The following is a 27,415-nucleotide window of genomic DNA, read 5'->3' on the forward strand; positions in this document are numbered from 1 at the left end:
AGTTCGAGGACTCTGGAAATGTAGCTCTCCTCAAGGAACGTACAGTGTGTTGCCCATCACTGGGCACGCACAGAGGGCCTCCGAGGGATGCACCAATGGGCCTCGAAGTTGCTCAGCCGGCCCTCAGGTGTCTGGAGGTGCTCAGTGAACTTGCAGGGAAAACGAGGCCTACCCGAGAGGCCTAGGAGTCCTCAGACGTGTACTTCCTTTAAAGTAAAGCATATAAGGGACTAAGAACTCATGGAAACAGCTGAATGCCTCCCTTTCTGCACGGCTACTAAGGGCCTAACCTGGAGGCAAGTTTTCACGTTGAGATTCCCTTTAGCTCTAGAGCTTGTCAGGCTGACCACCACCGCGGCCATGGAAGCCCCTGGTTTAGACAGAGCAAACTCATTTTCTCCCCAGAAGCATTCTTACAGTGTTTACAGGCCTGTCAAGAGGAGGGAATGGCAGGCAGTTTCAATGCAGCGTGAACGCTTCCTTCAAAACGGGAAAGCAAGGCTAGTTCCAGCAGGTCCCCTTTTCCAGGGGCACACTCAGCATGCACCCCTGTGGCTTCTAACAAGTCCGAGGAGACACAGGTTACCCTGTGTTTCCTTCCCTGACTCAACTTCTCGAAGTAGGGTGTTCTGCATCATGCGAACTGCCTCAACCAAGGAACGCCGTAAGCTGCTCCTCTGGGCCTGTGGCTATTCGAAAGCCTGCAGTGCCACAGGAAGAACAGGACTTCAACTGCAGTAAGAACGCAAGCTGACTTCCTCTAGGAGGCACGGTGACTTCAGGCAGGACGTCTTAGGTGGAATGCGAAGACGAGGGTTACCCTGAGTGCAGCTCAGGCTAGGGCAACGCGTAAGACTTCCACGCCGTGTGGGACGTGCCAGAACGCTGTTCGTGAACGTGTGCGAGGGCTGAGGAAATGAAGCTGCTCCAAAAGAGAGGGCAGTGCGTTTCCCTACACCCGGCATGCACAGAGGGGCTGTAACGGGCTCCGGGTCTGGACGTTGCTTAGCTGACCCAGGTGAGCCTGGGGTACTCAAGTGTTCCTGCGGGAATAGGGTGCCCAGGCTAGCGTCCTAGGTGTCCAGAAAACTGTGCTGCCGTTCAAGGAACGCAGAGCAGAGGCCAGCGCCTCATGGAAACTGCTGCACGCCTCTGCCTCTGCACGGCAAATCAGGGCCTTACTTCCAGGCATGTGTTCATGCTGGGTGTGCCGGTAGCGATATAGCAGGGTAAGATGCTGACTTTCTCCTCGAGCAGAGTGACTTCACGTACGAGGCCCTCGAAGTGCTCCAAGCACAGTGTTCTCTCATGGCAGCTCACACAAGGACCATGAGAAGTTTTCTGTGCACTTCGGACGCACCAGCAATGTTGTCCTGAGGCCGTTCGAGGACTCTGGAAATGTAGCTCTCCTCAAGGAACGTACAGTGTGTTGCCCATCACTGGGCACGCACAGAGGGCCTCCGAGGGATGCACCAATGGGCCTCGAAATTGCTCAGCCGGCCCACAGGGGTCTGGAGGTACTCAGTGAACTTGCAGGAAAACGAGGTCTACCCGAGAGGCCTAGGAGTCCTCAGACGTGTACTTCCTTTAAAGTAAAGCATATAAGGGACAAAGAACTCATGGAAATAGCTGCATGCCTCCCTTTCTGCACGGCTACTAAGGGCCTAACCTGGAGGCAACTTTTCACGTTGAGATTCCCTTTAGCTCTAGAGCTTGTCAGGCTGACCACCACCGCGGCCATGGAAGCCCCTGGTTTAGACAGAGCAAACTCATTTTCTCCCCAGAAGCATTCTTACAGTGTTTACAGGCCTGTCAAGAGGAGGGAATGGCAGGCACTTTCAATGCAGCGTGAACGCTGCCTTCAAAACGGGAAAGCAAGGCTAGTTCCAACAGGTCCCCTTTTCCAGGGGCACACTCAGCATGCACCCCTGTGGCTTCTAAGAAGTCCGAGGAGACACAGGTTACCCTGTGTTTCCTTCCCTGACTCAACTTCTCGAAGTAGGGTGTTCTGCATCATGCGAACTGCCTCAACCAAGGAACGCCGTAAGCTGCTCTTCTGGGCCTGTGGCTATTCGAAAGCCTGCAGTGCCACAGGAAGAACAGGACTTCAACGGCAGTAAGAACGCAAGCTGACTTCCTCTAGGAGGCACGGTGACTTCAGGCAGGACGTCTTAGGTGGAATGCGAAGACGAGGGTTACCCTGAGTGCAGCTCAGGCTAGGGCAACGCGTAAGACTTCAACGCCGTGTGGGACGTGCCAGAACGCTGTTCGTGAACGTGTGCGAGGGCTGAGGAAATGAAGCTGCTCCAAAAGAGAGGGCAGTGCGTTTCCCTACACCCGGCATGCACAGAGGGGCTGTAACGGGCTCCGGGTCTGGACGTTGCTTAGCTGACCCAGGTGAGCCTGGGGTACTCAAGTGTTCCTGCGGGAATAGGGTGCCCAGGCTAGCGTCCTAGGTGTCCAGAAAACTGTGCTGCCGTTCAAGGAACGCAGAGCAGAGGCCAGCGCCTCATGGAAACTGCTGCACGCCTCTGCTTCTGCACGGCAAATCAGGGCCTTACTTCCAGGCATGTGTTCATGCTGGGTGTGCCGGTAGCGATATAGCAGGGTAACATGCTGACTTTCTCCTCGAGCAGAGTGACTTCACGTACGAGGGCCTCGAAGTGCTCCAAGCACAGTGTTCTCTCATGGCAGCTCACACAAGGACCATAAGAAGTTTTCTGTGCACTTCGGACGCACCAGCAATGTTGTCCTGAGGCCGTTCGAGGACTCTGGAAATGTAGCTCTCCTCAAGGAACGTACAGTGTGTTGCCCATCACTGGGCACGCACAGAGGGCCTCCGAGGGATGCACCAATGGGCCTCGAAATTGCTCAGCCGGCCCACAGGGGTCTGGAGGTACTCAGTGAACTTGCAGGAAAACGAGGTCTACCCGAGAGGCCTAGGAGTCCTCAGACGTGTACTTCCTTTAAAGTAAAGCATATAAGGGACAAAGAACTCATGGAAATAGCTGCATGCCTCCCTTTCTGCACGGCTACTAAGGGCCTAACCTGGAGGCAACTTTTCACGTTGAGATTCCCTTTAGCTCTAGAGCTTGTCAGGCTGACCACCACCGCGGCCATGGAAGCCCCTGGTTTAGACAGAGCAAACTCATTTTCTCCCCAGAAGCATTCTTACAGTGTTTACAGGCCTGTCAAGAGGAGGGAATGGAAGGCACTTTCAATGCAGCGTGAACGCTGCCTTCAAAATGGGAAAGCAAGGCTAGTTCCAACAGGTCCCCTTTTCCAGGGGCACACTCAGCATGCACCCCTGTGGCTTCTAAGAAGTCCAAGGAGACACAGGTTACCCTGTGTTTCCTTCCCTGACTCAACTTCTCGAAGTAGGGTGTTCTGCATCATGCGAACTGCCTCAACCAAGGAACGCCGTAAGCTGCTCCTCTGGGCCTGTGGCTATTCGAAAGCCTGCAGTGCCACAGGAAGAACAGGACTTCAACTGCAGTAAGAACGCAAGCTGACTTCCTCTAGGAGGCACGGTGACTTCAGGCAGGACGTCTTAGGTGGAATGCGAAGACGAGGGTTACCCTGAGTGCAGCTCAGGCTAGGGCAACGCGTAAGACTTCAACGCCGTGTGGGACGTGCCAGAACGCTGTTCGTGAACGTGTGCGAGGGCTGAGGAAATGAAGCTGCTCCAAAAGAGAGGGCAGTGCGTTTCCCTACACCCGGCATGCACAGAGGGGCTGTAACGGGCTCCGGGTCTGGACGTTGCTTAGCTGACCCAGGTGAGCCTGGGGTACTCAAGTGTTCCTGCGGGAATAGGGTGCCCAGGCTAGCGTCCTAGGTGTCCAGAAAACTGTGCTGCCGTTCAAGGAACGCAGAGCAGAGGCCAGCGCCTCATGGAAACTGCTGCACGCCTCTGCTTCTGCACGGCAAATCAGGGCCTTACTTCCAGGCATGTGTTCATGCTGGGTGTGCCGGTAGCGATATAGCAGGGTAAGATGCTGACTTTCTCCTCGAGCAGAGTGACTTCACGTACGAGGGCCTCGAAGTGCTCCAAGCACAGTGTTGTCTCATGGCAGCTCACACAAGGACCATAAGAAGTTTTCTGTGCACTTCGGACGCACCAGCAATGTTGTCCTGAGGCCGTTCCAGGACTCTGGAAATGTAGCTCTCCTCAAGGAACGTACAGTGTGTTGCCCATCACTGGGCACGCACAGAGGGCCTCCGAGGGATGCACCAATGGGCCTCGAAATTGCTCAGCCGGCCCACAGGGGTCTGGAGGTACTCAGTGAACTTGCAGGAAAACGAGGTCTACCCGAGAGGCCTAGGAGTCCTCAGACGTGTACTTCCTTTAAAGTAAAGCATATAAGGGACAAAGAACTCATGGAAATAGCTGCATGCCTCCCTTTCTGCCCGGCTACTAAGGGCCTAACCTGGAGGCAACTTTTCACGTTGAGATTCCCTTTAGCTCTAGAGCTTGTCAGGCTGACCACCACCGCGGCCATGGAAGCCCCTGGTTTAGACAGAGCAAACTCATTTTCTCCCCAGAAGCATTCTTACAGTGTTTACAGGCCTGTCAAGAGGAGGGAATGGCAGGCACTTTCAATGCAGCGTGAACGCTGCCTTCAAAATGGGAAAGCAAGGCTAGTTCCAACAGGTCCCCTTTTCCAGGGGCACACTCAGCATGCACCCCTGTGGCTTCTAAGAAGTCCGAGGAGACACAGGTTACCCTGTGTTTCCTTCCCTGACTCAACTTCTCGAAGTAGGGTGTTCTGCATCATGCGAACTGCCTCAACCAAGGAACGCCGTAAGCTGCTCCTCTGGGCCTGTGGCTATTCGAAAGCCTGCAGTGCCACAGGAAGAACAGGACTTCAACTGCAGTAAGAACGCAAGCTGACTTCCTCTAGGAGGCACGGTGACTTCAGGCAGGACGTCTTAGATGGAATGCGAAGACGAGGGTTACCCTGAGTGCAGCTCAGGCTAGGGCAACGCGTAAGACTTGCACGCCGTGTGGGACGTGCCAGAACGGTGTTCGTGAACGTGTGCGAGGGCTGAGGAAATGAAGCTGCTCCAAAAGAGAGGGCAGTGCGTTTCCCTACACCCGGCATGCACAGAGGGGCTGTAACGGGCTCCGGGTCTGGACGTTGCTTAGCTGACCCAGGTGAGCCTGGGGTACTCAAGTGTTCCTGCGGGAATAGGGTGCCCAGGCTAGCGTCCTAGGTGTCCAGAAAACTGTGCTGCCGTTTAAGGAACGCAGAGCAGAGGCCAGCGCCTCATGGAAACTGCTGCACGCCTCTGCTTCTGCACGGCAAATCAGGGCCTTACTTCCAGGCATGTGTTCATGCTGGGTGTGCCGGTAGCGATATAGCAGGGTAAGATGCTGACTTTCTCCTCGAGCAGAGTGACTTCACGTACGAGGGCCTCGAAGTACTCCAAGCACAGTGTTCTCTCATGGCAGCTCACACAAGGACCATGAGAAGTTTTCTGTGCACTTCGGACTCACCAGCAAAGTTGTCCTGAGGCCGTTCGAGGACTCTGGAAATGTAGCTCTCCTCAAGGAACGTACAGTGTGTTGCCCATCACTGGGCACGCACAGAGGGCCGCCGAGGGATGCACCAATGGGCCTCGAAGTTGCTCAGCCGGCCCACAGGGGTCTGGAGGTACTCAGTGAACTTGCAGGGAAAACGAGGCCTACCCGAGAGGCCTAGGAGTCCTCAGACGTGTACTTCCTTTAAAGTAAAGCATATAAGGGACTAAGAACTCATGGAAACAGCTGCATGCCTCCCTTTCTGCACGACTACTAAGGGCCTAACCTGGAGGCAAGTTTTCACGTTGAGATTCCCTTTAGCTCTAGAGCTTGTCAGGCTGACCACCACCGCGGCCATGGAAGCCCCTGGTTTAGACAGAGCAAACTCATTTTCTCCCCAGAAGCATTCTTACAGTGTTTACAGGCCTGTCAAGAGGAGGGAATGGCAGGCAGTTTCAATGCAGCGTGAATGCTTCCTTCAAAACGGGAAAGCAAGGCTAGTTCCAGCAGGTCCCCTTTTCCAGGGGCACACTCAGCATGCACCCCTGTGGCTTCTAACAAGTCCGAGGAGACACAGGTTACCCTGTGTTTCCTTCCCTGACTCAACTTCTCGAAAGGGTGTTCTGCATCATGCGAACTGCCTCAACCAAGGAACGCCGTAAGCTGCTCCTCTGGGCCTGTGGCTATTCGAAAGCCTGCAGTGCCACAGGAAGAACAGGACTTCAACTGCAGTAAGAACGCAAGCTGACTTCCTCTAGGAGGCACGGTGACTTCAGGCAGGACGTCTTAGGTGGAATGCGAAGACGAGGGTTACCCTGAGTGCAGCTCAGGCTAGGGCAATGCGTAAGACTTCAACGCCGTGTGGGACGTGCCAGAACGCTGTTCGTGAACGTGTGCGAGGGCTGAGGAAATGAAGCTGCTCCAAAAGAGAGGGCAGTGCGTTTCCCTACACCCGGCATGCACAGAGGGGCTGTAACGGGCTCCGGGTCTGGACGTTGCTTAGCTGACCCAGGTGAGCCTGGGGTACTCAAGTGTTCCTGCGGGAATAGGGTGCCCAGGCTAGCGTCCTAGGTGTCCAGAAAACTGTGCTGCCGTTCAAGGAACGCAGAGCAGAGGCCAGCGCCTCATGGAAACTGCTGCACGCCTCTGCTTCTGCACGGCAAATCAGGGCCTTACTTCCAGGCATGTGTTCATGCTGGGTGTGCCGGTAGCGATATAGCAGGGTAAGATGCTGACTTTCTCCTCGAGCAGAGTGACTTCACGTACGAGGGCCTCGAAGTGCTCCAAGCACAGTGTTCTCTCATGGCAGCTCACACAAGGACCATAAGAAGTTTTCTGTGCACTTCGGACGCACCAGCAATGTTGTCCTGAGGCCGTTCGAGGACTCTGGAAATGTAGCTCTCCTCAAGGAACGTACAGTGTGTTGCCCATCACTGGGCACGCACAGAGGGCCTCCGAGGGATGCACCAATGGGCCTCGAAATTGCTCAGCCGGCCCACAGGGGTCTGGAGGTACTCAGTGAACTTGCAGGAAAACGAGGTCTACCCGAGAGGCCTAGGAGTCCTCAGACGTGTACTTCCTTTAAAGTAAAGCATATAAGGGACAAAGAACTCATGGAAATAGCTGCATGCCTCCCTTTCTGCACGGCTACTAAGGGCCTAACCTGGAGGCAACTTTTCACGTTGAGATTCCCTTTAGCTCTAGAGCTTGTCAGGCTGACCACCACCGCGGCCATGGAAGCCCCTGGTTTAGACAGAGCCAACTCATTTTCTCCCCAGAAGCATTCTTACAGTGTTTACAGGCCTGTCAAGAGGAGGGAATGGCAGGCAGTTTCAATGCAGCGTGAACGCTTCCTTCAAAACGGGAAAGCAAGGCTAGTTCCAGCAGGTCCCCTTTTCCAGGGGCACACTCAGCATGCACCCCTGTGGCTTCTAAGAAGTCCGAGGAGACACAGGTTACCCTGTGTTTCCTTCCCTGACTCAACTTCTCGAAGTAGGGTGTTCTGCATCATGCGAACTGCCTCAACCAAGGAACGCCGTAAGCTGCTCCTCTGGGCCTGTGGCTATTCGAAAGCCTGCAGTGCCACAGGAAGAACAGGACTTCAACTGCAGTAAGAACGCAAGCTGACTTCCTCTAGGAGGCACGGTGACTTCAGGCAGGACGTCTTAGATGGAATGCGAAGACGAGGGTTACCCTGAGTGCAGCTCAGGCTAGGGCAACGCGTAAGACTTGCACGCCGTGTGGGACGTGCCAGAACGGTGTTCGTGAACGTGTGCGAGGGCTGAGGAAATGAAGCTGCTCCAAAAGAGAGGGCAGTGCGTTTCCCTACACCCGGCATGCACAGAGGGGCTGTAACGGGCTCCGGGTCTGGACGTTGCTTAGCTGACCCAGGTGAGCCTGGGGTACTCAAGTGTTCCTGCGGGAATAGGGTGCCCAGGCTAGCGTCCTAGGTGTCCAGAAAACTGTGCTGCCGTTTAAGGAACGCAGAGCAGAGGCCAGCGCCTCATGGAAACTGCTGCACGCCTCTGCTTCTGCACGGCAAATCAGGGCCTTACTTCCAGGCATGTGTTCATGCTGGGTGTGCCGGTAGCGATATAGCAGGGTAAGATGCTGACTTTCTCCTCGAGCAGAGTGACTTCACGTACGAGGGCCTCGAAGTACTCCAAGCACAGTGTTCTCTCATGGCAGCTCACACAAGGACCATGAGAAGTTTTCTGTGCACTTCGGACTCACCAGCAAAGTTGTCCTGAGGCCGTTCGAGGACTCTGGAAATGTAGCTCTCCTCAAGGAACGTACAGTGTGTTGCCCATCACTGGGCACGCACAGAGGGCCTCCGAGGGATGCACCAATGGGCCTCGAAGTTGCTCAGCCGGCCCACAGGGGTCTGGAGGTACTCAGTGAACTTGCAGGGAAAACGAGGCCTACCCGAGAGGCCTAGGAGTCCTCAGACGTGTACTTCCTTTAAAGTAAAGCATATAAGGGACTAAGAACTCATGGAAACAGCTGCATGCCTCCCTTTCTGCACGACTACTAAGGGCCTAACCTGGAGGCAAGTTTTCACGTTGAGATTCCCTTTAGCTCTAGAGCTTGTCAGGCTGACCACCACCGCGGCCATGGAAGCCCCTGGTTTAGACAGAGCAAACTCATTTTCTCCCCAGAAGCATTCTTACAGTGTTTACAGGCCTGTCAAGAGGAGGGAATGGCAGGCAGTTTCAATGCAGCGTGAACGCTTCCTTCAAAACGGGAAAGCAAGGCTAGTTCCAGCAGGTCCCCTTTTCCAGGGGCACACTCAGCATGCAACCCTGTGGCTTCTAACAAGTCCGAGGAGACACAGGTTACCCTGTGTTTCCTTCCCTGACTCAACTTCTCGAAAGGGTGTTCTGCATCATGCGAACTGCCTCAACCAAGGAACGCCGTAAGCTGCTCCTCTGGGCCTGTGGCTATTCGAAAGCCTGCAGTGCCACAGGAAGAACAGGACTTCAACTGCAGTAAGAACGCAAGCTGACTTCCTCTAGGAGGCACGGTGACTTCAGGCAGGACGTCTTAGGTGGAATGCGAAGACGAGGGTTACCCTGAGTGCAGCTCAGGCTAGGGCAACGCGTAAGACTTCAACGCCGTGTGGGACGTGCCAGAACGCTGTTCGTGAACGTGTGCGAGGGCTGAGGAAATGAAGCTGCTCCAAAAGAGAGGGCAGTGCGTTTCCCTACACCCGGCATGCACAGAGGGGCTGTAACGGGCTCCGGGTCTGGACGTTGCTTAGCTGACCCAGGTGAGCCTGGGGTACTCAAGTGTTCCTGCGGGAATAGGGTGCCCAGGCTAGCGTCCTAGGTGTCCAGAAAACTGTGCTGCCGTTCAAGGAACGCAGAGCAGAGGCCAGCGCCTCATGGAAACTGCTGCACGCCTCTGCTTCTGCACGGCAAATCAGGGCCTTACTTCCAGGCATGTGTTCATGCTGGGTGTGCCGGTAGCGATATAGCAGGGTAAGATGCTGACTTTCTCCTCGAGCAGAGTGACTTCACGTACGAGGGCCTCGAAGTGCTCCAAGCACAGTGTTCTCTCATGGCAGCTCACACAAGGACCATGAGAAGTTTTCTGTGCACTTCGGACGCACCAGCAATGTTGTCCTGAGGCCGTTCCAGGACTCTGGAAATGTAGCTCTCCTCAAGGAACGTACAGTGTGTTGCCCATCACTGGGCATGCACAGAGGGCCTCCGAGGGATGCACCAATGGGCCTCGAAATTGCTCAGCCGGCCCACAGGGGTCTGGAGGTACTCAGTGAACTTGCAGGAAAACGAGGTCTAACCGAGAGGCCTAGGAGTCCTCAGACGTGTACTTCCTTTAAAGTAAAGCATATAAGGGACAAAGAACTCATGGAAATAGCTGCATGCCTCCCTTTCTGCACGGCTACTAAGGGCCTAACCTGGAGGCAACTTTTCACGTTGAGATTCCCTTTAGCTCTAGAGCTTGTCAGGCTGACCACCACCGCGGCCATGGAAGCCCCTGGTTTAGACAGAGCAAACTCATTTTCTCCCCAGAAGCATTCTTACAGTGTTTACAGGCCTGTCAAGAGGAGGGAATGGCAGGCAGTTTCAATGCAGCGTGAACGCTTCCTTCAAAACGGGAAAGCAAGGCTAGTTCCAGCAGGTCCCCTTTTCCAGGGACACACTCAGCATGCACCCCTGTGGCTGCTAACAAGTCCGAGGAGACACAGGTTACCCTGTGTTTCCTTCCCTGACTCAACTTCTCGAAAGGGTGTTCTGCATCATGCGAACTGCCTCAACCAAGGAACGCCGTAAGCTGCTCCTCTGGGCCTGTGGCTATTCGAAAGCCTGCAGTGCCACAGGAAGAACAGGACTTCAACTGCAGTAAGAACGCAAGCTGACTTCCTCTAGGAGGCACGGTGACTTCAGGCAGGACGTCTTAGGTGGAATGCGAAGACGAGGGTTACCCTGAGTGCAGCTCAGGCTAGGGCAACGCGTAAGACTAGCACGCCGTGTGGGACGTGCCAGAACGGTGTTCGTGAACGTGTGCGAGGGCTGAGGAAATGAAGCTTCTCCAAAAGAGAGGGCAGTGCGTTTCCCTACACCCGGCATGCACAGAGGGGCTGTAACGGGCTCCGGGTCTGGACGTTGCTTAGCTGACCCAGGTGAGCCTGGGGTACTCAAGTGTTCCTGCGGGAATAGGGTGCCCAGGCTAGCGTCCTAGGTGTCCAGAAAACTGTGCTGCCGTTCAAGGAACGCAGAGCAGAGGCCAGCGCCTCATGGAAACTGCTGCACGCCTCTGCTTCTGCACGGCAAATCAGGGCCTTACTTCCAGGCATGTGTTCATGCTGGGTGTGCCGGTAGCGATATAGCAGGGTAAGATGCTGACTTTCTCCTCGAGCAGAGTGACTTCACGTACGAGGGCCTCGAAGTGCTCCAAGCACAGTGTTCTCTCATGGCAGCTCACACAAGGACCATAAGAAGTTTTCTGTGCACTTCGGACGCACCAGCAATGTTGTCCTGAGGCCGTTCGAGGACTCTGGAAATGTAGCTCTCCTCAAGGAACGTACAGTGTGTTGCCCATCACTGGGCACGCACAGAGGGCCTCCGAGGGATGCACCAATGGGCCTCGAAATTGCTCAGCCGGCCCACAGGGGTCTGGAGGTACTCAGTGAACTTGCAGGAAAACGAGGTCTACCCGAGAGGCCTAGGAGTCCTCAGACGTGTACTTCCTTTAAAGTAAAGCATATAAGGGACAAAGAACTCATGGAAATAGCTGCATGCCTCCCTTTCTGCACGGCTACTAAGGGCCTAACCTGGAGGCAACTTTTCACGTTGAGATTCCCTTTAGCTCTAGAGCTTGTCAGGCTGACCACCACCGCGGCCATGGAAGCCCCTGGTTTAGACAGAGCAAACTCATTTTCTCCCCAGAAGCATTCTTACAGTGTTTACAGGCCTGTCAAGAGGAGGGAATGGCAGGCACTTTCAATGCAGCGTGAACGCTGCCTTCAAAATGGGAAAGCAAGGCTAGTTCCAACAGGTCCCCTTTTCCAGGGGCACACTCAGCATGCACCCCTGTGGCTTCTAAGAAGTCCGAGGAGACACAGGTTACCCTGTGTTTCCTTCCCTGACTCAACTTCTCGAAGTAGGGTGTTCTGCATCATGCGAACTGCCTCAACCAAGGAACGCCGTAAGCTGCTCCTCTGGGCCTGTGGCTATTCGAAAGCCTGCAGTGCCACAGGAAGAACAGGACTTCAACTGCAGTAAGAACGCAAGCTGACTTCCTCTAGGAGGCACGGTGACTTCAGGCAGGACGTCTTAGGTGGAATGCGAAGACGAGGGTTACCCTGAGTGCAGCTCAGGCTAGGGCAACGCGTAAGACTTCAACGCCGTGTGGGACGTGCCAGAACGCTGTTCGTGAACGTGTGCGAGGGCTGAGGAAATGAAGCTGCTCCAAAAGAGAGGGCAGTGCGTTTCCCTACACCCGGCATGCACAGAGGGGCTGTAACGGGCTCCGGGTCTGGACGTTGCTTAGCTGACCCAGGTGAGCCTGGGGTACTCAAGTGTTCCTGCGGGAATAGGGTGCCCAGGCTAGCGTCCTAGGTGTCCAGAAAACTGTGCTGCCGTTCAAGGAACGCAGAGCAGAGGCCAGCGCCTCATGGAAACTGCTGCACGCCTCTGCTTCTGCACGGCAAATCAGGGCCTTACTTCCAGGCATGTGTTCATGCTGGGTGTGCCGGTAGCGATATAGCAGGGTAAGATGCTGACTTTCTCCTCGAGCAGAGTGACTTCACGTACGAGGGCCTCGAAGTGCTCCAAGCACAGTGTTCTCTCATGGCAGCTCACACAAGGACCATAAGAAGTTTTCTGTGCACTTCGGACGCACCAGCAATGTTGTCCTGAGGCCGTTCGAGGACTCTGGAAATGTAGCTCTCCTCAAGGAACGTACAGTGTGTTGCCCATCACTGGGCACGCACAGAGGGCCTCCGAGGGATGCACCAATGGGCCTCGAAATTGCTCAGCCGGCCCACAGGGGTCTGGAGGTACTCAGTGAACTTGCAGGAAAACGAGGTCTACCCGAGAGGCCTAGGAGTCCTCAGACGTGTACTTCCTTTAAAGTAAAGCATATAAGGGACAAAGAACTCATGGAAATAGCTGCATGCCTCCCTTTCTGCACGGCTACTAAGGGCCTAACCTGGAGGCAACTTTTCACGTTGAGATTCCCTTTAGCTCTAGAGCTTGTCAGGCTGACCACCACCGCGGCCATGGAAGCCCCTGGTTTAGACAGAGCAAACTCATTTTCTCCCCAGAAGCATTCTTACAGTGTTTACAGGCCTGTCAAGAGGAGGGAATGGCAGGCACTTTCAATGCAGCGTGAACGCTGCCTTCAAAATGGGAAAGCAAGGCTAGTTCCAACAGGTCCCCTTTTCCAGGGGCACACTCAGCATGCACCCCTGTGGCTTCTAAGAAGTCCGAGGAGACACAGGTTACCCTGTGTTTCCTTCCCTGACTCAACTTCTCGAAGTAGGGTGTTCTGCATCATGCGAACTGCCTCAACCAAGGAACGCCGTAAGCTGCTCCTCTGGGCCTGTGGCTATTCGAAAGCCTGCAGTGCCACAGGAAGAACAGGACTTCAACTGCAGTAAGAACGCAAGCTGACTTCCTCTAGGAGGCACGGTGACTTCAGGCAGGACGTCTTAGATGGAATGCGAAGACGAGGGTTACCCTGAGTGCAGCTCAGGCTAGGGCAACGCGTAAGACTTGCACGCCGTGTGGGACGTGCCAGAACGGTGTTCGTGAACGTGTGCGAGGGCTGAGGAAATGAAGCTGCTCCAAAAGAGAGGGCAGTGCGTTTCCCTACACCCGGCATGCACAGAGGGGCTGTAACGGGCTCCGGGTCTGGACGTTGCTTAGCTGACCCAGGTGAGCCTGGGGTACTCAAGTGTTCCTGCGGGAATAGGGTGCCCAGGCTAGCGTCCTAGGTGTCCAGAAAACTGTGCTGCCGTTTAAGGAACGCAGAGCAGAGGCCAGCGCCTCATGGAAACTGCTGCACGCCTCTGCTTCTGCACGGCAAATCAGGGCCTTACTTCCAGGCATGTGTTCATGCTGGGTGTGCCGGTAGCGATATAGCAGGGTAAGATGCTGACTTTCTCCTCGAGCAGAGTGACTTCACGTACGAGGGCCTCGAAGTACTCCAAGCACAGTGTTGTCTCATGGCAGCTCACACAAGGACCATGAGAAGTTTTCTGTGCACTTCGGACGCACCAGCAATGTTGTCCTGAGGCCGTTCCAGGACTCTGGAAATGTAGCTCTCCTCAAGGAACGTACAGTGTGTTGCCCATCACTGGGCACGCACAGAGGGCCTCCGAGGGATGCACCAATGGGCCTCGAAATTGCTCAGCCGGCCCACAGGGGTCTGGAGGTACTCAGTGAACTTGCAGGAAAACGAGGTCTACCCGAGAGGCCTAGGAGTCCTCAGACGTGTACTTCCTTTAAAGTAAAGCATATAAGGGACAAAGAACTCATGGAAATAGCTGCATGCCTCCCTTTCTGCCCGGCTACTAAGGGCCTAACCTGGAGGCAACTTTTCACGTTGAGATTCCCTTTAGCTCTAGAGCTTGTCAGGCTGACCACCACCGCGGCCATGGAAGCCCCTGGTTTAGACAGAGCAAACTCATTTTCTCCCCAGAAGCATTCTTACAGTGTTTACAGGCCTGTCAAGAGGAGGGAATGGCAGGCACTTTCAATGCAGCGTGAACGCTGCCTTCAAAATGGGAAAGCAAGGCTAGTTCCAACAGGTCCCCTTTTCCAGGGGCACACTCAGCATGCACCCCTGTGGCTTCTAAGAAGTCCGAGGAGACACAGGTTACCCTGTGTTTCCTTCCCTGACTCAACTTCTCGAAGTAGGGTGTTCTGCATCATGCGAACTGCCTCAACCAAGGAACGCCGTAAGCTGCTCCTCTGGGCCTGTGGCTATTCGAAAGCCTGCAGTGCCACAGGAAGAACAGGACTTCAACTGCAGTAAGAACGCAAGCTGACTTCCTCTAGGAGGCACGGTGACTTCAGGCAGGACGTCTTAGATGGAATGCGAAGACGAGGGTTACCCTGAGTGCAGCTCAGGCTAGGGCAACGCGTAAGACTTGCACGCCGTGTGGGACGTGCCAGAACGGTGTTCGTGAACGTGTGCGAGGGCTGAGGAAATGAAGCTGCTCCAAAAGAGAGGGCAGTGCGTTTCCCTACACCCGGCATGCACAGAGGGGCTGTAACGGGCTCCGGGTCTGGACGTTGCTTAGCTGACCCAGGTGAGCCTGGGGTACTCAAGTGTTCCTGCGGGAATAGGGTGCCCAGGCTAGCGTCCTAGGTGTCCAGAAAACTGTGCTGCCGTTTAAGGAACGCAGAGCAGAGGCCAGCGCCTCATGGAAACTGCTGCACGCCTCTGCTTCTGCACGGCAAATCAGGGCCTTACTTCCAGGCATGTGTTCATGCTGGGTGTGCCGGTAGCGATATAGCAGGGTAAGATGCTGACTTTCTCCTCGAGCAGAGTGACTTCACGTACGAGGGCCTCGAAGTACTCCAAGCACAGTGTTCTCTCATGGCAGCTCACACAAGGACCATGAGAAGTTTTCTGTGCACTTCGGACTCACCAGCAAAGTTGTCCTGAGGCCGTTCGAGGACTCTGGAAATGTAGCTCTCCTCAAGGAACGTACAGTGTGTTGCCCATCACTGGGCACGCACAGAGGGCCGCCGAGGGATGCACCAATGGGCCTCGAAGTTGCTCAGCCGGCCCACAGGGGTCTGGAGGTACTCAGTGAACTTGCAGGGAAAACGAGGCCTACCCGAGAGGCCTAGGAGTCCTCAGACGTGTACTTCCTTTAAAGTAAAGCATATAAGGGACTAAGAACTCATGGAAACAGCTGCATGCCTCCCTTTCTGCACGACTACTAAGGGCCTAACCTGGAGGCAAGTTTTCACGTTGAGATTCCCTTTAGCTCTAGAGCTTGTCAGGCTGACCACCACCGCGGCCATGGAAGCCCCTGGTTTAGACAGAGCAAACTCATTTTCTCCCCAGAAGCATTCTTACAGTGTTTACAGGCCTGTCAAGAGGAGGGAATGGCAGGCAGTTTCAATGCAGCGTGAATGCTTCCTTCAAAACGGGAAAGCAAGGCTAGTTCCAGCAGGTCCCCTTTTCCAGGGGCACACTCAGCATGCACCCCTGTGGCTTCTAACAAGTCCGAGGAGACACAGGTTACCCTGTGTTTCCTTCCCTGACTCAACTTCTCGAAAGGGTGTTCTGCATCATGCGAACTGCCTCAACCAAGGAACGCCGTAAGCTGCTCCTCTGGGCCTGTGGCTATTCGAAAGCCTGCAGTGCCACAGGAAGAACAGGACTTCAACTGCAGTAAGAACGCAAGCTGACTTCCTCTAGGAGGCACGGTGACTTCAGGCAGGACGTCTTAGGTGGAATGCGAAGACGAGGGTTACCCTGAGTGCAGCTCAGGCTAGGGCAATGCGTAAGACTTCAACGCCGTGTGGGACGTGCCAGAACGCTGTTCGTGAACGTGTGCGAGGGCTGAGGAAATGAAGCTGCTCCAAAAGAGAGGGCAGTGCGTTTCCCTACACCCGGCATGCACAGAGGGGCTGTAACGGGCTCCGGGTCTGGACGTTGCTTAGCTGACCCAGGTGAGCCTGGGGTACTCAAGTGTTCCTGCGGGAATAGGGTGCCCAGGCTAGCGTCCTAGGTGTCCAGAAAACTGTGCTGCCGTTCAAGGAACGCAGAGCAGAGGCCAGCGCCTCATGGAAACTGCTGCACGCCTCTGCTTCTGCACGGCAAATCAGGGCCTTACTTCCAGGCATGTGTTCATGCTGGGTGTGCCGGTAGCGATATAGCAGGGTAAGATGCTGACTTTCTCCTCGAGCAGAGTGACTTCACGTACGAGGGCCTCGAAGTGCTCCAAGCACAGTGTTCTCTCATGGCAGCTCACACAAGGACCATAAGAAGTTTTCTGTGCACTTCGGACGCACCAGCAATGTTGTCCTGAGGCCGTTCGAGGACTCTGGAAATGTAGCTCTCCTCAAGGAACGTACAGTGTGTTGCCCATCACTGGGCACGCACAGAGGGCCTCCGAGGGATGCACCAATGGGCCTCGAAATTGCTCAGCCGGCCCACAGGGGTCTGGAGGTACTCAGTGAACTTGCAGGAAAACGAGGTCTACCCGAGAGGCCTAGGAGTCCTCAGACGTGTACTTCCTTTAAAGTAAAGCATATAAGGGACAAAGAACTCATGGAAATAGCTGCATGCCTCCCTTTCTGCACGGCTACTAAGGGCCTAACCTGGAGGCAACTTTTCACGTTGAGATTCCCTTTAGCTCTAGAGCTTGTCAGGCTGACCACCACCGCGGCCATGGAAGCCCCTGGTTTAGACAGAGCAAACTCATTTTCTCCCCAGAAGCATTCTTACAGTGTTTACAGGCCTGTCAAGAGGAGGGAATGGCAGGCAGTTTCAATGCAGCGTGAACGCTTCCTTCAAAACGGGAAAGCAAGGCTAGTTCCAGCAGGTCCCCTTTTCCAGGGGCACACTCAGCATGCACCCCTGTGGCTTCTAAGAAGTCCGAGGAGACACAGGTTACCCTGTGTTTCCTTCCCTGACTCAACTTCTCGAAGTAGGGTGTTCTGCATCATGCGAACTGCCTCAACCAAGGAACGCCGTAAGCTGCTCCTCTGGGCCTGTGGCTATTCGAAAGCCTGCAGTGCCACAGGAAGAACAGGACTTCAACTGCAGTAAGAACGCAAGCTGACTTCCTCTAGGAGGCACGGTGACTTCAGGCAGGACGTCTTAGATGGAATGCGAAGACGAGGGTTACCCTGAGTGCAGCTCAGGCTAGGGCAACGCGTAAGACTTGCACGCCGTGTGGGACGTGCCAGAACGGTGTTCGTGAACGTGTGCGAGGGCTGAGGAAATGAAGCTGCTCCAAAAGAGAGGGCAGTGCGTTTCCCTACACCCGGCATGCACAGAGGGGCTGTAACGGGCTCCGGGTCTGGACGTTGCTTAGCTGACCCAGGTGAGCCTGGGGTACTCAAGTGTTCCTGCGGGAATAGGGTGCCCAGGCTAGCGTCCTAGGTGTCCAGAAAACTGTGCTGCCGTTTAAGGAACGCAGAGCAGAGGCCAGCGCCTCATGGAAACTGCTGCACGCCTCTGCTTCTGCACGGCAAATCAGGGCCTTACTTCCAGGCATGTGTTCATGCTGGGTGTGCCGGTAGCGATATAGCAGGGTAAGATGCTGACTTTCTCCTCGAGCAGAGTGACTTCACGTACGAGGGCCTCGAAGTACTCCAAGCACAGTGTTCTCTCATGGCAGCTCACACAAGGACCATGAGAAGTTTTCTGTGCACTTCGGACTCACCAGCAAAGTTGTCCTGAGGCCGTTCGAGGACTCTGGAAATGTAGCTCTCCTCAAGGAACGTACAGTGTGTTGCCCATCACTGGGCACGCACAGAGGGCCTCCGAGGGATGCACCAATGGGCCTCGAAGTTGCTCAGCCGGCCCACAGGGGTCTGGAGGTACTCAGTGAACTTGCAGGGAAAACGAGGCCTACCCGAGAGGCCTAGGAGTCCTCAGACGTGTACTTCCTTTAAAGTAAAGCATATAAGGGACTAAGAACTCATGGAAACAGCTGCATGCCTCCCTTTCTGCACGACTACTAAGGGCCTAACCTGGAGGCAAGTTTTCACGTTGAGATTCCCTTTAGCTCTAGAGCTTGTCAGGCTGACCACCACCGCGGCCATGGAAGCCCCTGGTTTAGACAGAGCAAACTCATTTTCTCCCCAGAAGCATTCTTACAGTGTTTACAGGCCTGTCAAGAGGAGGGAATGGCAGGCAGTTTCAATGCAGCGTGAACGCTTCCTTCAAAACGGGAAAGCAAGGCTAGTTCCAGCAGGTCCCCTTTTCCAGGGGCACACTCAGCATGCAACCCTGTGGCTTCTAACAAGTCCGAGGAGACACAGGTTACCCTGTGTTTCCTTCCCTGACTCAACTTCTCGAAAGGGTGTTCTGCATCATGCGAACTGCCTCAACCAAGGAACGCCGTAAGCTGCTCCTCTGGGCCTGTGGCTATTCGAAAGCCTGCAGTGCCACAGGAAGAACAGGACTTCAACTGCAGTAAGAACGCAAGCTGACTTCCTCTAGGAGGCACGGTGACTTCAGGCAGGACGTCTTAGGTGGAATGCGAAGACGAGGGTTACCCTGAGTGCAGCTCAGGCTAGGGCAACGCGTAAGACTTCAACGCCGTGTGGGACGTGCCAGAACGCTGTTCGTGAACGTGTGCGAGGGCTGAGGAAATGAAGCTGCTCCAAAAGAGAGGGCAGTGCGTTTCCCTACACCCGGCATGCACAGAGGGGCTGTAACGGGCTCCGGGTCTGGACGTTGCTTAGCTGACCCAGGTGAGCCTGGGGTACTCAAGTGTTCCTGCGGGAATAGGGTGCCCAGGCTAGCGTCCTAGGTGTCCAGAAAACTGTGCTGCCGTTCAAGGAACGCAGAGCAGAGGCCAGCGCCTCATGGAAACTGCTGCACGCCTCTGCTTCTGCACGGCAAATCAGGGCCTTACTTCCAGGCATGTGTTCATGCTGGGTGTGCCGGTAGCGATATAGCAGGGTAAGATGCTGACTTTCTCCTCGAGCAGAGTGACTTCACGTACGAGGGCCTCGAAGTGCTCCAAGCACAGTGTTCTCTCATGGCAGCTCACACAAGGACCATGAGAAGTTTTCTGTGCACTTCGGACGCACCAGCAATGTTGTCCTGAGGCCGTTCCAGGACTCTGGAAATGTAGCTCTCCTCAAGGAACGTACAGTGTGTTGCCCATCACTGGGCACGCACAGAGGGCCTCCGAGGGATGCACCAATGGGCCTCGAAATTGCTCAGCCGGCCCACAGGGGTCTGGAGGTACTCAGTGAACTTGCAGGAAAACGAGGTCTAACCGAGAGGCCTAGGAGTCCTCAGACGTGTACTTCCTTTAAAGTAAAGCATATAAGGGACAAAGAACTCATGGAAATAGCTGCATGCCTCCCTTTCTGCACGGCTACTAAGGGCCTAACCTGGAGGCAACTTTTCACGTTGAGATTCCCTTTAGCTCTAGAGCTTGTCAGGCTGACCACCACCGCGGCCATGGAAGCCCCTGGTTTAGACAGAGCAAACTCATTTTCTCCCCAGAAGCATTCTTACAGTGTTTACAGGCCTGTCAAGAGGAGGGAATGGCAGGCAGTTTCAATGCAGCGTGAACGCTTCCTTCAAAACGGGAAAGCAAGGCTAGTTCCAGCAGGTCCCCTTTTCCAGGGACACACTCAGCATGCACCCCTGTGGCTGCTAACAAGTCCGAGGAGACACAGGTTACCCTGTGTTTCCTTCCCTGACTCAACTTCTCGAAAGGGTGTTCTGCATCATGCGAACTGCCTCAACCAAGGAACGCCGTAAGCTGCTCCTCTGGGCCTGTGGCTATTCGAAAGCCTGCAGTGCCACAGGAAGAACAGGACTTCAACTGCAGTAAGAACGCAAGCTGACTTCCTCTAGGAGGCACGGTGACTTCAGGCAGGACGTCTTAGGTGGAATGCGAAGACGAGGGTTACCCTGAGTGCAGCTCAGGCTAGGGCAACGCGTAAGACTTGCACGCCGTGTGGGACGTGCCAGAACGGTGTTCGTGAACGTGTGCGAGGGCTGAGGAAATGAAGCTTCTCCAAAAGAGAGGGCAGTGCGTTTCCCTACACCCGGCATGCACAGAGGGGCTGTAACGGGCTCCGGGTCTGGACGTTGCTTAGCTGACCCAGGTGAGCCTGGGGTACTCAAGTGTTCCTGCGGGAATAGGGTGCCCAGGCTAGCGTCCTAGGTGTCCAGAAAACTGTGCTGCCGTTCAAGGAACGCAGAGCAGAGGCCAGCGCCTCATGGAAACTGCTGCACGCCTCTGCTTCTGCACGGCAAATCAGGGCCTTACTTCCAGGCATGTGTTCATGCTGGGTGTGCCGGTAGCGATATAGCAGGGTAAGATGCTGACTTTCTCCTCGAGCAGAGTGACTTCACGTACGAGGGCCTCGAAGTGCTCCAAGCACAGTGTTCTCTCATGGCAGCTCACACAAGGACCATAAGAAGTTTTCTGTGCACTTCGGACGCACCAGCAATGTTGTCCTGAGGCCGTTCGAGGACTCTGGAAATGTAGCTCTCCTCAAGGAACGTACAGTGTGTTGCCCATCACTGGGCACGCACAGAGGGCCTCCGAGGGATGCACCAATGGGCCTCGAAATTGCTCAGCCGGCCCACAGGGGTCTGGAGGTACTCAGTGAACTTGCAGGAAAACGAGGTCTACCCGAGAGGCCTAGGAGTCCTCAGACGTGTACTTCCTTTAAAGTAAAGCATATAAGGGACAAAGAACTCATGGAAATAGCTGCATGCCTCCCTTTCTGCACGGCTACTAAGGGCCTAACCTGGAGGCAACTTTTCACGTTGAGATTCCCTTTAGCTCTAGAGCTTGTCAGGCTGACCACCACCGCGGCCATGGAAGCCCCTGGTTTAGACAGAGCAAACTCATTTTCTCCCCAGAAGCATTCTTACAGTGTTTACAGGCCTGTCAAGAGGAGGGAATGGCAGGCACTTTCAATGCAGCGTGAACGCTGCCTTCAAAATGGGAAAGCAAGGCTAGTTCCAACAGGTCCCCTTTTCCAGGGGCACACTCAGCATGCACCCCTGTGGCTTCTAAGAAGTCCGAGGAGACACAGGTTACCCTGTGTTTCCTTCCCTGACTCAACTTCTCGAAGTAGGGTGTTCTGCATCATGCGAACTGCCTCAACCAAGGAACGCCGTAAGCTGCTCCTCTGGGCCTGTGGCTATTCGAAAGCCTGCAGTGCCACAGGAAGAACAGGACTTCAACTGCAGTAAGAACGCAAGCTGACTTCCTCTAGGAGGCACGGTGACTTCAGGCAGGACGTCTTAGGTGGAATGCGAAGACGAGGGTTACCCTGAGTGCAGCTCAGGCTAGGGCAACGCGTAAGACTTCAACGCCGTGTGGGACGTGCCAGAACGCTGTTCGTGAACGTGTGCGAGGGCTGAGGAAATGAAGCTGCTCCAAAAGAGAGGGCAGTGCGTTTCCCTACACCCGGCATGCACAGAGGGGCTGTAACGGGCTCCGGGTCTGGACGTTGCTTAGCTGACCCAGGTGAGCCTGAGGTACTCAAGTGTTCCTGCGGGAATAGGGTGCCCAGGCTAGCGTCCTAGGTGTCCAGAAAACTGTGCTGCCGTTCAAGGAACGCAGAGCAGAGGCCAGCGCCTCATGGAAACTGCTGCACGCCTCTGCTTCTGCACGGCAAATCAGGGCCTTACTTCCAGGCATGTGTTCATGCTGGGTGTGCCGGTAGCGATATAGCAGGGTAAGATGCTGACTTTCTCCTCGAGCAGAGTGACTTCACGTACGAGGGCCTCGAAGTGCTCCAAGCACAGTGTTCTCTCATGGCAGCTCACACAAGGACCATAAGAAGTTTTCTGTGCACTTCGGACGCACCAGCAATGTTGTCCTGAGGCCGTTCGAGGACTCTGGAAATGTAGCTCTCCTCAAGGAACGTACAGTGTGTTGCCCATCACTGGGCACGCACAGAGGGCCTCCGAGGGATGCACCAATGGGCCTCGAAATTGCTCAGCCGGCCCACAGGGGTCTGGAGGTACTCAGTGAACTTGCAGGAAAACGAGGTCTACCCGAGAGGCCTAGGAGTCCTCAGACGTGTACTTCCTTTAAAGTAAAGCATATAAGGGACAAAGAACTCATGGAAATAGCTGCATGCCTCCCTTTCTGCACGGCTACTAAGGGCCTAACCTGGAGGCAACTTTTCACGTTGAGATTCCCTTTAGCTCTAGAGCTTGTCAGGCTGACCACCACCGCGGCCATGGAAGCCCCTGGTTTAGACAGAGCAAACTCATTTTCTCCCCAGAAGCATTCTTACAGTGTTTACAGGCCTGTCAAGAGGAGGGAATGGCAGGCACTTTCAATGCAGCGTGAACGCTGCCTTCAAAATGGGAAAGCAAGGCTAGTTCCAACAGGTCCCCTTTTCCAGGGGCACACTCAGCATGCACCCCTGTGGCTTCTAAGAAGTCCGAGGAGACACAGGTTACCCTGTGTTTCCTTCCCTGACTCAACTTCTCGAAGTAGGGTGTTCTGCATCATGCGAACTGCCTCAACCAAGGAACGCCGTAAGCTGCTCCTCTGGGCCTGTGGCTATTCGAAAGCCTGCAGTGCCACAGGAAGAACAGGACTTCAACTGCAGTAAGAACGCAAGCTGACTTCCTCTAGGAGGCACGGTGACTTCAGGCAGGACGTCTTAGATGGAATGCGAAGACGAGGGTTACCCTGAGTGCAGCTCAGGCTAGGGCAACGCGTAAGACTTGCACGCCGTGTGGGACGTGCCAGAACGGTGTTCGTGAACGTGTGCGAGGGCTGAGGAAATGAAGCTGCTCCAAAAGAGAGGGCAGTGCGTTTCCCTACACCCGGCATGCACAGAGGGGCTGTAACGGGCTCCGGGTCTGGACGTTGCTTAGCTGACCCAGGTGAGCCTGGGGTACTCAAGTGTTCCTGCGGGAATAGGGTGCCCAGGCTAGCGTCCTAGGTGTCCAGAAAACTGTGCTGCCGTTTAAGGAACGCAGAGCAGAGGCCAGCGCCTCATGGAAACTGCTGCACGCCTCTGCTTCTGCACGGCAAATCAGGGCCTTACTTCCAGGCATGTGTTCATGCTGGGTGTGCCGGTAGCGATATAGCAGGGTAAGATGCTGACTTTCTCCTCGAGCAGAGTGACTTCACGTACGAGGGCCTCGAAGTACTCCAAGCACAGTGTTGTCTCATGGCAGCTCACACAAGGACCATGAGAAGTTTTCTGTGCACTTCGGACGCACCAGCAATGTTGTCCTGAGGCCGTTCCAGGACTCTGGAAATGTAGCTCTCCTCAAGGAACGTACAGTGTGTTGCCCATCACTGGGCACGCACAGAGGGCCTCCGAGGGATGCACCAATGGGCCTCGAAATTGCTCAGCCGGCCCACAGGGGTCTGGAGGTACTCAGTGAACTTGCAGGAAAACGAGGTCTACCCGAGAGGCCTAGGAGTCCTCAGACGTGTACTTCCTTTAAAGTAAAGCATATAAGGGACAAAGAACTCATGGAAATAGCTGCATGCCTCCCTTTCTGCCCGGCTACTAAGGGCCTAACCTGGAGGCAACTTTTCACGTTGAGATTCCCTTTAGCTCTAGAGCTTGTCAGGCTGACCACCACCGCGGCCATGGAAGCCCCTGGTTTAGACAGAGCAAACTCATTTTCTCCCCAGAAGCATTCTTACAGTGTTTACAGGCCTGTCAAGAGGAGGGAATGGCAGGCACTTTCAATGCAGCGTGAACGCTGCCTTCAAAATGGGAAAGCAAGGCTAGTTCCAACAGGTCCCCTTTTCCAGGGGCACACTCAGCATGCACCCCTGTGGCTTCTAAGAAGTCCGAGGAGACACAGGTTACCCTGTGTTTCCTTCCCTGACTCAACTTCTCGAAGTAGGGTGTTCTGCATCATGCGAACTGCCTCAACCAAGGAACGCCGTAAGCTGCTCCTCTGGGCCTGTGGCTATTCGAAAGCCTGCAGTGCCACAGGAAGAACAGGACTTCAACTGCAGTAAGAACGCAAGCTGACTTCCTCTAGGAGGCACGGTGACTTCAGGCAGGACGTCTTAGATGGAATGCGAAGACGAGGGTTACCCTGAGTGCAGCTCAGGCTAGGGCAACGCGTAAGACTTGCACGCCGTGTGGGACGTGCCAGAACGGTGTTCGTGAACGTGTGCGAGGGCTGAGGAAATGAAGCTGCTCCAAAAGAGAGGGCAGTGCGTTTCCCTACACCCGGCATGCACAGAGGGGCTGTAACGGGCTCCGGGTCTGGACGTTGCTTAGCTGACCCAGGTGAGCCTGGGGTACTCAAGTGTTCCTGCGGGAATAGGGTGCCCAGGCTAGCGTCCTAGGTGTCCAGAAAACTGTGCTGCCGTTTAAGGAACGCAGAGCAGAGGCCAGCGCCTCATGGAAACTGCTGCACGCCTCTGCTTCTGCACGGCAAATCAGGGCCTTACTTCCAGGCATGTGTTCATGCTGGGTGTGCCGGTAGCGATATAGCAGGGTAAGATGCTGACTTTCTCCTCGAGCAGAGTGACTTCACGTACGAGGGCCTCGAAGTACTCCAAGCACAGTGTTCTCTCATGGCAGCTCACACAAGGACCATGAGAAGTTTTCTGTGCACTTCGGACTCACCAGCAAAGTTGTCCTGAGGCCGTTCGAGGACTCTGGAAATGTAGCTCTCCTCAAGGAACGTACAGTGTGTTGCCCATCACTGGGCACGCACAGAGGGCCGCCGAGGGATGCACCAATGGGCCTCGAAGTTGCTCAGCCGGCCCACAGGGGTCTGGAGGTACTCAGTGAACTTGCAGGGAAAACGAGGCCTACCCGAGAGGCCTAGGAGTCCTCAGACGTGTACTTCCTTTAAAGTAAAGCATATAAGGGACTAAGAACTCATGGAAACAGCTGCATGCCTCCCTTTCTGCACGACTACTAAGGGCCTAACCTGGAGGCAAGTTTTCACGTTGAGATTCCCTTTAGCTCTAGAGCTTGTCAGGCTGACCACCACCGCGGCCATGGAAGCCCCTGGTTTAGACAGAGCAAACTCATTTTCTCCCCAGAAGCATTCTTACAGTGTTTACAGGCCTGTCAAGAGGAGGGAATGGCAGGCAGTTTCAATGCAGCGTGAATGCTTCCTTCAAAACGGGAAAGCAAGGCTAGTTCCAGCAGGTCCCCTTTTCCAGGGGCACACTCAGCATGCACCCCTGTGGCTTCTAACAAGTCCGAGGAGACACAGGTTACCCTGTGTTTCCTTCCCTGACTCAACTTCTCGAAAGGGTGTTCTGCATCATGCGAACTGCCTCAACCAAGGAACGCCGTAAGCTGCTCCTCTGGGCCTGTGGCTATTCGAAAGCCTGCAGTGCCACAGGAAGAACAGGACTTCAACTGCAGTAAGAACGCAAGCTGACTTCCTCTAGGAGGCACGGTGACTTCAGGCAGGACGTCTTAGGTGGAATGCGAAGACGAGGGTTACCCTGAGTGCAGCTCAGGCTAGGGCAATGCGTAAGACTTCAACGCCGTGTGGGACGTGCCAGAACGCTGTTCGTGAACGTGTGCGAGGGCTGAGGAAATGAAGCTGCTCCAAAAGAGAGGGCAGTGCGTTTCCCTACACCCGGCATGCACAGAGGGGCTGTAACGGGCTCCGGGTCTGGACGTTGCTTAGCTGACCCAGGTGAGCCTGGGGTACTCAAGTGTTCCTGCGGGAATAGGGTGCCCAGGCTAGCGTCCTAGGTGTCCAGAAAACTGTGCTGCCGTTCAAGGAACGCAGAGCAGAGGCCAGCGCCTCATGGAAACTGCTGCACGCCTCTGCTTCTGCACGGCAAATCAGGGCCTTACTTCCAGGCATGTGTTCATGCTGGGTGTGCCGGTAGCGATATAGCAGGGTAAGATGCTGACTTTCTCCTCGAGCAGAGTGACTTCACGTACGAGGGCCTCGAAGTGCTCCAAGCACAGTGTTCTCTCATGGCAGCTCACACAAGGACCATAAGAAGTTTTCTGTGCACTTCGGACGCACCAGCAATGTTGTCCTGAGGCCGTTCGAGGACTCTGGAAATGTAGCTCTCCTCAAGGAACGTACAGTGTGTTGCCCATCACTGGGCACGCACAGAGGGCCTCCGAGGGATGCACCAATGGGCCTCGAAATTGCTCAGCCGGCCCACAGGGGTCTGGAGGTACTCAGTGAACTTGCAGGAAAACGAGGTCTACCCGAGAGGCCTAGGAGTCCTCAGACGTGTACTTCCTTTAAAGTAAAGCATATAAGGGACAAAGAACTCATGGAAATAGCTGCATGCCTCCCTTTCTGCACGGCTACTAAGGGCCTAACCTGGAGGCAACTTTTCACGTTGAGATTCCCTTTAGCTCTAGAGCTTGTCAGGCTGACCACCACCGCGGCCATGGAAGCCCCTGGTTTAGACAGAGCAAACTCATTTTCTCCCCAGAAGCATTCTTACAGTGTTTACAGGCCTGTCAAGAGGAGGGAATGGCAGGCAGTTTCAATGCAGCGTGAACGCTTCCTTCAAAACGGGAAAGCAAGGCTAGTTCCAGCAGGTCCCCTTTTCCAGGGGCACACTCAGCATGCACCCCTGTGGCTTCTAAGAAGTCCGAGGAGACACAGGTTACCCTGTGTTTCCTTCCCTGACTCAACTTCTCGAAGTAGGGTGTTCTGCATCATGCGAACTGCCTCAACCAAGGAACGCCGTAAGCTGCTCCTCTGGGCCTGTGGCTATTCGAAAGCCTGCAGTGCCACAGGAAGAACAGGACTTCAACTGCAGTAAGAACGCAAGCTGACTTCCTCTAGGAGGCACGGTGACTTCAGGCAGGACGTCTTAGATGGAATGCGAAGACGAGGGTTACCCTGAGTGCAGCTCAGGCTAGGGCAACGCGTAAGACTTGCACGCCGTGTGGGACGTGCCAGAACGGTGTTCGTGAACGTGTGCGAGGGCTGAGGAAATGAAGCTGCTCCAAAAGAGAGGGCAGTGCGTTTCCCTACACCCGGCATGCACAGAGGGGCTGTAACGGGCTCCGGGTCTGGACGTTGCTTAGCTGACCCAGGTGAGCCTGGGGTACTCAAGTGTTCCTGCGGGAATAGGGTGCCCAGGCTAGCGTCCTAGGTGTCCAGAAAACTGTGCTGCCGTTTAAGGAACGCAGAGCAGAGGCCAGCGCCTCATGGAAACTGCTGCACGCCTCTGCTTCTGCACGGCAAATCAGGGCCTTACTTCCAGGCATGTGTTCATGCTGGGTGTGCCGGTAGCGATAT

Source organism: Delphinapterus leucas, chromosome 12 (assembly GCF_059928025.1).
Source record: "Delphinapterus leucas isolate spDelLeu-1000000601 "Yukka" chromosome 12, BTC_Dleu_Yukka2, whole genome shotgun sequence".
In the NCBI taxonomy this organism is placed as follows: domain Eukaryota; kingdom Metazoa; phylum Chordata; class Mammalia; order Artiodactyla; family Monodontidae; genus Delphinapterus; species Delphinapterus leucas.